Source organism: Bombus pyrosoma, linkage group LG4 (assembly GCF_014825855.1).
Source record: "Bombus pyrosoma isolate SC7728 linkage group LG4, ASM1482585v1, whole genome shotgun sequence".
Classification (NCBI taxonomy): Eukaryota; Metazoa; Arthropoda; class Insecta; order Hymenoptera; family Apidae; genus Bombus; species Bombus pyrosoma.
Window position 1 is genome coordinate 14,279,125 of NC_057773.1, and position 10,210 is coordinate 14,289,334.

General features: G+C 43.3%; 1 protein-coding gene and 1 long non-coding RNA gene across 6 annotated transcripts in view; one reads left to right on the forward strand and one right to left on the reverse strand.

The window, feature by feature from the left end:
* Nucleotides 1-397, forward strand: part of LOC122567158 — a 48,438-nt gene extending 48,041 nt beyond the window's left edge. Inside the window, exon 3 of the long non-coding RNA XR_006316714.1 lies at nucleotides 202-397. This is a non-coding gene — a long non-coding RNA (uncharacterized LOC122567158). The remainder of the gene's footprint in view (nucleotides 1-201) is intronic.
* Nucleotides 1-9,127, reverse strand: part of LOC122567143 (1-phosphatidylinositol 4,5-bisphosphate phosphodiesterase epsilon-1-like) — a 132,749-nt gene extending 123,622 nt beyond the window's left edge. For 3 of the 5 annotated variants that reach the window (XM_043725402.1, XM_043725397.1, XM_043725398.1), the window contains exon 1: nucleotides 8,473-9,127. The gene's annotated coding sequence lies outside the window, so the exon portion shown is untranslated. The other 2 variants (XM_043725399.1, XM_043725401.1) reach the window with 1 other exon arrangement.
* Between the last annotated feature and the right edge of the window lie 1,083 nt (nucleotides 9,128-10,210).

Sequence of the window (10,210 nt, forward strand, 5' to 3'; positions counted from 1 at the left end):
TTATATAACGTTGTTGTAATAAACACTATTCTATATCTGTTAATTCAGTGTAATTTCAGTTAAACCACCCCTATTATCGTAACAGAAATCAGGGGATCGATCATTTCGTGGCGTCGATTATTTAATCGTAACGGGAATTTACGACTCCCGTTGACGTGTGTTCTTACGATCGCGTCTCCCCGCGAGTGGTCGAAACATTAGGGATACCGGAAATCGAGTCTCGTAACGTAACTCGTGGCGCAACTAGGAACAGGGTGATTCTACATTCCACGTAGATATTCGTCAAGTCCATCTTTGGTATTTAAAATCAATGTCGTGGAAAAGGAAGCAAAAGAAAGAAAATTTTACACTGCGACGTATTCCTCCTGACGTTGAAACCTCGTGTAGACTCTCGATTGTATCACGCGTTACGAAACACGCTATATTATACTTACAAAAAAAAAAAACATACTCGCGATCTATTCGGCTCTAAATACGGAAAGGTGGACGCGCGAAATATTTCGTCCGCAACATGGCGCGAACGAAATTTTATCGCGATCGCGTATCTCGTCTACAGCGCGAAAGGATTAACGGCGATAACTCGTTTTGGTTGCTGATCGAGTTGTCGCAACGTTGCACGCTCGATGTAATACGACGGAGAGACGGCCAGCAAGATGACTGACCGGTGGCTGGAAATAACAAGGGTGGGTACTTGGATACCGCGCGTACGCGTTTCACATACATATACTTTTGCGAATATCTACGTCTACGCATTTTATATATACGATCGTATATATACTACCGTCGCTCGACGCTTGCTTATTTCTGACAGAATATAACGACGTATGAGCGTCAAACATTGTCGAAGAAATTTCTCATTCGACGAGTTCGCTATACTCGAGTGGTCCGATTGTCAAACTATACATCAGACGGAAAAGATCTTCCAAATTGATCGAGAGACTATTCGTAATTGATTGCAGCAACGATATCTCAAAGCGTCAAAATGTCCATGTGTTTAAGAACGACAGTGTACACTGTATAATAGGAGTGTAACTGCTTCAGAGCGGTAAAGACGTTGATTTCTAATACGCAAACTAAATGCGAAATTGTACTTTCTGATATCGACGTTGCTATTTCTACGAGATAGCATTCTTGCGAGTATCGACGAATCGACGAAATTCTTGTTAAAACTAAGGAGTAACGAAAGTATCATAGTTTTATTTCCTCTGTTCCAAATACGAAAACAGCGTACAGAGTGTATGGTAGAAAGTGAAAATCGGATTCGCAGCGAACGTGTTGAGTAATCTCGATCGTCGACGTGTTTTAAACAACGTACGATTACATACGTGTACGTAAATATATTTGTCGACGGTTACGATACATCATCGACGCGTTAATCGATGTCTCGCGTTACTTTACGCAGAACGTTTTGAATAGTCGAACGTACGAGATCAAGCGATACGTATCCTAGTTTCGTGCGTAGCGTCACTCGACAACGAAACGACCCAACGGTTTCGTCGATACAAAGTATATCACCAAAGCGTAAGCCCGACACGCCTAATGAGCCATCTTTGAGATATCTTTATACGGTCCTTCCGCCAAATATTTAGAAGAAGGCGTACGTGGCAACGGTCGCGGGCGCCTAACAAACGCGTGCGTGGTGGGGATATCGAGGGGCGACAAACAGAAACCAATCGGATCAGAAAAATAGTGGAATTTTAACCGCGATGCGAGAATAGTCGGGTTGTAGCCGAGAAGCGAGAATAGTCAGTGGCAATCGAGAGTTGTACAAAATGAGTCGAAAGTGAGGATCGTTGAAAAATATATTGCCGAGCACCGTCGAGTATTTCTTTGGCATCCTACACCAAATACCACCTCACGTGAAATCAGGTAAGCGACTCGAATGGCTCAAACGCGGGAGTTCAATTCCTTTTCTACAAGTTGAGTGGAACGAACGCGTAATCCGACGATATCAAAGTTTCCACTAATTCGAAGAAACTTTAATACCTAACCATTTTATTTGGTTTGACCTCCGTATTTTCCCGTTTTACGCGCTCACATAAAAAACAGCTGCATTCGAGTAAATTGAAAAGCACGCTGCTTGCTACCGAATCCGTAGAAATGGATCCACGAGAATTTTACAGACGAAACGAACGTAGTAGATTCGTAGCTCGAGCTACGTTTAACGAAAACAATTCAACGGCCGAAAAGAAGTGGGAACGCGATAGATCAAATCGTACGATTTATCGATCCATGTGTATAGCCTTCTCGCATAGAGACACGTATATAGGTTCGAAAGGATCGACACGATCGAAATTTTACGATTTCGCGATATCAGCAGGAGTTTGCGTCGAAAATGATTACCAGCTTAGGCACAACGATCTACTAGAAACCAGTAGACTCGAAAACAACCGTGTACAAATTTTCGTCCGTGCAACAGCTTAAAAGTCCTCGTATCTCTTTCCATATCGTTGCGTGATATCCAACGTTTCCTGTAATTTCCTATACGTATGGAAATTCATGCGCTATCCTGTACACGTTCCTAACGACGGATGACACGTTACAGCTGTAAACAGTGCGAACAAAGAAAAAATACGTGCTATTTGCATATAAGATACGATTCTAAACGGCAGGATCGTAAAACGAATTCACGTACAAAGGCGTCGTTCGACACTTACCATTTAAGTTACGAATAATTTAGTTTTACGTTAGAGAAACGTAAAACAGTGATTTAGTTTCACGCTGAATATAACGAGTCATCCAACAACGAACCTTTCTCTTTATTTCGCTCGCTCTTCGTGTCTCTCACTTTGACGTAAATCAACGAAATTAAATAAAACAGCACAAATTCTATCGTAATCTCGTTTCTCACGGTGAGTAGCGGACAAGCATAATATTCGAAACGGCGAAAGAGATTCGCGCGCTGACTCGATCGTTCGCGTTTGCACCGTTACGATCGTATTTCCAGCGTAGAACAAAGTTTTATCTATAATTCGAGAAATAAGCCTGAAACGATAGTTTCGTACACCGGCTTTTCTCATTGTCCCGATATCTAGAATCTCGCGAATGACGGCCATCCTTTCGACACCCTTCTCAACGCGTCTTTTCGATACGTGTATGCGGTATATAACGAATCGACGCTCTCGTTCCGATAAAATCGCGGTTCTAAGTTGTCAAATTTAAGAGCGATCGTGAGATAAATTATAGAAATAGATATACTCGCCGTGTACGTCGAAAATATTATAGCCAAATAATTAGAAAAGTTAAAACGCCATTGACCACCGTAAGCGCTTCCCGAAAACGTTTTAATTCGCTAAAACCTCCGTTTCAAATGCTTTTCTTGGTAAAAGTATTGCGTGTTTCCAGTCCATAATTTCTTCCTTAGGGAAGTGTTATTAACGGGATTACCAACTAGTTCACATGCGTGTTCAGATACGATACAATGCGCAATGGTATGAAAATAAGGTCAGAAGAAAAGCTTTAGTTTTAATTAAGAAGCAAGCTGCTACCCGTTACAAAATTTACATCACCGCCTTTGCGGAAGAATCATCGTCATGACCAAAATCTAGACCAGCTTTTAATTTTGTACAGGGAATCGTGAAATAATATAAAATATGGAACATATCGGAAGAAATTACGCGTTACGCAACGCGTAAAGAATTCCTCGTGTAACGTAAGCGTTCTTTTCCCGATATAAAAAGTAACATATTCGTTGTTTAGTGTTTCAAGAGCTCGCGATTTCAAAATATGAATTTTTTCGTAACACGTGGAAGGGAAATGGAGACTTTATCTTTGTAATTCGGACCAAAGCGACGTTTTATGTCTGCGCACTGCATAATAGAATTTTACGTGGTATGTCATTATGTATGGTAATACGTTTTAGCAAAGAAAACTAGAATAGATTAAAACGAGCTGAACCAGCGTAAGAAGATTTCCGCTTTATGCAAATCTAAAAACGAGCCAGAAATTCTCAAAAGAACTGCCAACACGTTGGCACGTTGATGCATTTTGAAGGCTAATTTATGCATTTAGTACCGTGATCGATAAATTATTACCTATTACTTCATAACGAAACGTACCTGCGATCCTGAATCGTTTATTGCGCACAGGAAGAGGCAGAGAGAGAGAGAGAGAGTTGCGAAATTTTCATATTAGACGCAAATTTTTAAACAGGAAGAAACAACGCAGCGATGCTTGTACCCGTACTCGTATGCCGTATTTAACACACGCGCACGCACACGCATACACACGGTCAAAGTACATAAGTATTTAATATATGTAACGCTTTATGCAAAACACCGTGTATCGTATATAGTAACATTTAAAATAGAAGAAATTTTTCACGAAAAGCTCGAACTCGAGGAAAAGGAAGCGAAAGAGCATTTTTCTCTCATTTTCGAACCGACGTTTCAACGAAGAATAACTCGATCGTACTTGTATGCATAGATACTCTATGTGTAACGCGTGTATATACACATATACATATATATATATATACGTAGTGTATACTTGCGATCGAGTCAGGGTCAGGATCAAAGATAGTGAAGTGCGCGAATTTAACGTCATCGTGTACGAAAACAAAGGCTTCTCTCTGTTTCGTTGTACGTATACTCCTTTACGCTCCTTTACGCTCCTTTACGCTCCATTCTTCGTAAAAGCATGAGAAAACGTAAATCAATACTGTACAAGGTCCGCGCGAGTCTCGAAAGTGTATTAAATTTCAAAGACATTGCGATATAAACTGAAAAATCAGCTATAGTATTTTCTATTATTCGCATAGATCACGCATAATATAGATGCCAGATATAGGCAGGCGCCTAGGTCGACGCAGATTGTATCGCCGACAGCCGGAACCATAAATATGTCGTCGCATCAGGGTTCAGGCTGGATAACGGCTTCGAACGGTGATACTTTCGAGTGGCGAGTTAAGAATCGGCGCGCGGTTCTAAGTAAAGAGGTTGGCGGATGTTATAGTTTCGGGGTGGTGACGATCGACGAGGGGCCCGACATCGATCGGCCGCTGCCGTTGTCCGCCGGCGCGGATCGCGGACACACCGGTGCACGGTGCATGGTGCACGGGGCCGATGACTCGGGGACACTCGGGCTTCACGGTGCCCTGCGGCAGGTGGAAAGCGATAAGGGTTTTCTAGAAAGATCCGACCACGCGACGCCACCGAGCGGGGTAAGAGAACCGACAACGAGTCAAAAAGCTCTCGGTACTTTCCCCGCGACGTTCGCGAAATCGAGATCGTCCAACCTCGACGTAGGTATTACGCGCGTCTAACGTAGGATGTTTGTTTCGACAGAATTTACCTTGGAAATTCGTTGATTGATCGTAATTCATCGCAAGACGAAATTCAAACGTAATACGGTATAGCACTCGATGCAAAAATTGACGCTGTAAATGCAGATCCTCTCTTATGATGTACTCGTACGTTTTATATTTATACGACAGAAATTTTGCATATATTTCATCGATCAATAGGTATTGTACGTATTCTCGTTAATATTCGATCGATCGTTTAAACGAATTCAAGATACGCGGCTGCTGTCTCGATACGAAAAATCGTTTAAAATATGTAAATTTTTGAATGAATTGTTTGAAAATGGTCTAGCGATACAATTATGCACGATATTAACGATTCAGTGCACAGCGTTAAGCCGTTAAGGTAATGGGGGCAACGTAAAACCATGGATAATATTCTATTGCGATATAGCGGTCACGCGGCATTAACGCATCGTATGCCTGTCACTGATAGAATATAATAATCACCCGATGAATCATCGATCCAATAGAAATATAATATTTTGGCTAACGAACGCTCAAGAGATAACGTAACAGGTTATACACCTCCGTCCATACACACCAGTACACGTACGTATGTATATTCTTTCCATCGTTTATCTAATAATTGAAAGCGCCGAAACTTGATATCAGAAATTTGTTATCGTCGTCCCAAAGAAACTATAAATCGAGAAAGGACTCGAGAGAAGACAAGTTGCGCTATAAATTTCGTTGATATTCTTAGCCACACCTTCTTGATGCAACAATTATCGTAGATCTTACCGGTTATCGGTTTATCATCGGTTCCATCAAGTTTTAAGACGTATATCGTCGTATAGAGAATCGGACGATGCTAGAGAAGGGACTCGAATCAAAGTTGGACAAAGAGACGCTTCGCGTACAATAGCATATCACGCTACCGCGAAAATCGAATTTCTCTCTTGCGTAGACTCGCGCACCGTTCGTCTTATCGCGACATATCCTTATCAGCTTATTTCTAGACAATTAGAAGCGACCATCGACCACGTCCTTCTGCTTCTCACTTTAGCCCGGTGAAACAAATACAAAAATGAAAAAGCAAACGAGCATTCCATCAGCCCGCGTATCTTTGCACGGAATTCTTCGCGAGTCTGTAAAGAACGCGATTCTCTGTTTGATTCCAAACGCACAGTCTGTGTGGTTAAACGAAGGGATCATTTTTAATACGCCAGACCAAGATCCTATCGAGCTTCTTTGGTCCGAACTAGGCAGAAGGATTTCAGACACATCGTACACTAGGTCTAAGCAAGATCCGGGGAGAGTACCTCTCGAAGAATGGCACAAAATAGACGGAAAGATCGCGAAAGCATTGGTACGTCCGATGCCTGATTCTCCAAAAGCAGTTGCAAGAAAGATCTGAAGACTGATTTGTACCGTGAGTTCGCAAATACTTTTGTTCCGCTGAAAACGGAACCTCTATATGCGTTTCATTTTCTTTCTTTGTTACAATTATTTGTAAAAATCGCGATTCGCGGTGTACTTGAACTTTAAAGCGAGTTTTGCAAAAAAAATTGAACAAAGAATCGCGTTCTTTAGAGATTTACAACAAACTTTGCGCGAAAATCCGGGCTGTGCCAATACTTTCGTTCGGCACTGTATGTACGCATGTACGTATCTACAAGGGCCAAGTCTATCGTACAATGTTAATGTAGAAATATTTTTATAAACGTACAATTCTAACATTAATTATCGCGATAACGGCAATAAATTGTAGCTTGATCGTTTCGCGATTTACTTTTTGTTACGTCATTTATAATATTATTAGTCGCACGAATCCACCGTGGCAATTTATATGGACTAAAATATCGATAAAATTACGAATATTTTGCAACTACGATCTCTGAGATCGCAAGATTCGTAGAATTGTAATTACGTGACGACCGTAATGATAATTCATAATAATAATAATAATAATAATAATAATAATAATAATAATCCAAGTTCAACGTAAAAACGATAAAATTATCGATCAAATTATTATTGCACTTGCAATTTGTTTTTCATACTCCGAAATGTTCGATAACAGGCCAGCGATAAAGCGGACTTTTTCAAAGAAATGCAAATTCGCGTCGCGTTCGAACGTGAAAATAGGAAAAAGTCAGAAATTGCAAGAGATAATTATTTCTCTTTATACGTTGCGCGAAGCGATAAAAACCTGAATCTCGTTTTAAATTAGCTTAATTTGCATACTCGATTCTAATTAAAATACGAGAAGTAGGACCGAACGAAGCACGGTAATCTAAAATACTATACCAAATAATAGATAACGTATTCGCTAGTTGGCTCGACAGAGTTGTGACATAGATAGATATTAAGAAAAATAAAAAAAAATACACTTATTTTCGACTATTATTTTATTCTCATTCTCAAGTTAAAATCGTTTTTAAATCTCGAGAAAGCTGTCTTGTTCCAAGATCTTTCTCCCAAGTGGACGAACCTTCTCGCGAGTATTGTTGTTATTACGCAATGAGAAAGGTATACAAATTTTACGAGCGTACGTTTTTATAAAAAGGGGCCAAAATTTCGACAAACGGAAAGCACAAAAGTTAGAAGCGGAAAGAGCTTAGAAATCGGCGAAGGTGGAGAGGAAACGCGATGCACACAGGTGTAACGAAAAAACATTTACGACGCAAGTACCCACCTGGTATCGTTGCAGCGAGAGATCCACGTTGTCGAAATTAGCTTTGGTCCCTATTCCGTCGACTTTTCACGCAACGCGAGAATGTCAGCTAACATCGCGTATTCGACAAAGGTGGTAGCATTTTGCTCGGACGGTGATTTACCCTCTGTTATGACGGCGCGGCGTCAGCGTGTTCGTTCCGTCGTCGGGCTCGTTCTCGTTACTCCATCGAGCCACTCGAAATGGGATCCCCCGAAAATCCGACGATCCCGCGGCAATTACCGGCAATTATTCGTGCACCGAGCAGCCAGCCAGCCAGCCAGCCAGTCAGCCAGCCAGCCAACCTTTCGGTGTGTATCCGCCGAATTAACGCGAACAGAGAGATCGGGTCGCGTTGCGTGAACGTCGAAAAGTTACTTCGAGCGTGGGGGCCGTGCAATGGGGCGAGAATCGGGAGGGTAGAAACGAACAAGATCCTTTATTTTTGGAGGCAGTGTGCAAACAGAAACAAACACACCAATGGTCACGTAAACGACACTTCTCTACTCACTCTTGGGCCAGAACACTTCGCGACTCCTGCTCGAGCGTCCGCTCGACTCGCGGTCTCTGTTGTTGTTTATACTTTGGTCGGAATAAACGCGGCTCGGGGAACGCAAACTACAGTGGAGCAGTGAACGATCACGCGCGAAACGTCGAAAAGGAACGGGCACGCATGGAACGGAAGCACGGTGAGCCAGAGAAAGAGAGAAAAAGGAGAAGAAAGAAAGAGAAGTATAGAGAGAGAGAGAGAGAGAGTCAATCAGAGAGAGAGAAAGAGATAGACAGACAGACAGACAGAGAGAGAGAGAGAGAGAGAGAGAGAGAGAGAGAGAGAGAGAGAGAGACAGAGTAGTAAGTAGGGGAGAGAGAAAACGCGAAAAAGATGAATAGACGAGGAAAGAGAAAAAGAGGAAGTGAGAGTAAGAGAAAGAGAAAAGAGATGGGATACAGGAAGGCCGGCCACGATAGTACGGCCGACGAGGAGGGAAAATGATGTTCTCGGTGCAGATGCACTCGCGGTCTAAAAGACACGTAAACGCACAGAAAATCGACGTGCACGCGACGGCGGTCGCGACGATACTGCGCCCTATCGGGCGGCCCTGCGCAAATATAATACCACCCCTCTCCTACAGTCCGGCCACGCTATTCTCCTCACCGCCACTACCACCACCAAACCAAACCAAACCCAACCCAACCCAACCCCCTACCGACGATCGGTTTCTCTTCCTACCCTTTTATCCGCCATCCTCTTCCACCCCTTTGCCCCATTCCCATCCACTACTCCGCTCCATCCGACCCTACTACTCCGTCTTTCCAACCCCCTGTCCCCTATTCCGCGCTCTCTCCTGCTCCTCTTCCACCCTCCTATCGCGCTTCTTTTTTTTCCTCTCTTTCCACGGCGCTGGCGACCCTTGCCGCGCTACCGCAGAACCTGCTACAGGGATCCCTTTTCTAGAACGGGGCGGGAGGGAGGGAGGGGGCTTTGCTGCGAGCTTCCGGTGCACACCGATGGCTATTTCCGTTCACGCTCCAAGGACTCAAGACGACGAAGAGGACCGGTTGGCTAACCGGGGCTACCTCTCTGCTCTCTCTATCGCGGGGTAATCGTACGTATCGTCCCCGATCGTGCCCCGATCGTGCCTCGATCGTACCTCGATCGTACCTCGATCGTACCTCGTGTATGCCGATTACGTCCAACGACCGATAAGATTGCTTCGCTAGGCTCGCTATTTCCAGACCCTTTGAGCCTGACGATTCGCTGGACACGACCCGTTCATCCTGATTTATTCGATGTTTCACCGATACGCACCATGTGCGCCACCTAAGTTTCTCCGCCCGTTGTTACAGGCCTCGACGGACCAACGCGTCGGTATTTTATAATTATCTCACCTTTGTATCTAGAATCTGGAGTATAGATTTTCCAAGCTTGCTCACGCGGATCGGATGCGCCAACGTTCGTTATAAATATATAGATAATAAACGTACATAGATGCCGCGCCGCGGTGTCCTTTCTCGTTTTTCGTTTCATCTTTCGACCAACATCTCGTACGAATCGTAATCGCGCGAAAAGAGTGCCGTCGCGAAACAAAGCTATCGCAAATACGAGCGCCACTCGAGTGACGATTACCTGTGCCTCCTCCCTCCCGAAGGCTGATCGCGAAGCACCGACGGTTTTATCTTTGCGTTTCTCCGTACGATTGCATCAAATTATTATATCAAACAGAAATTGTTATTCATTCACTTGACTG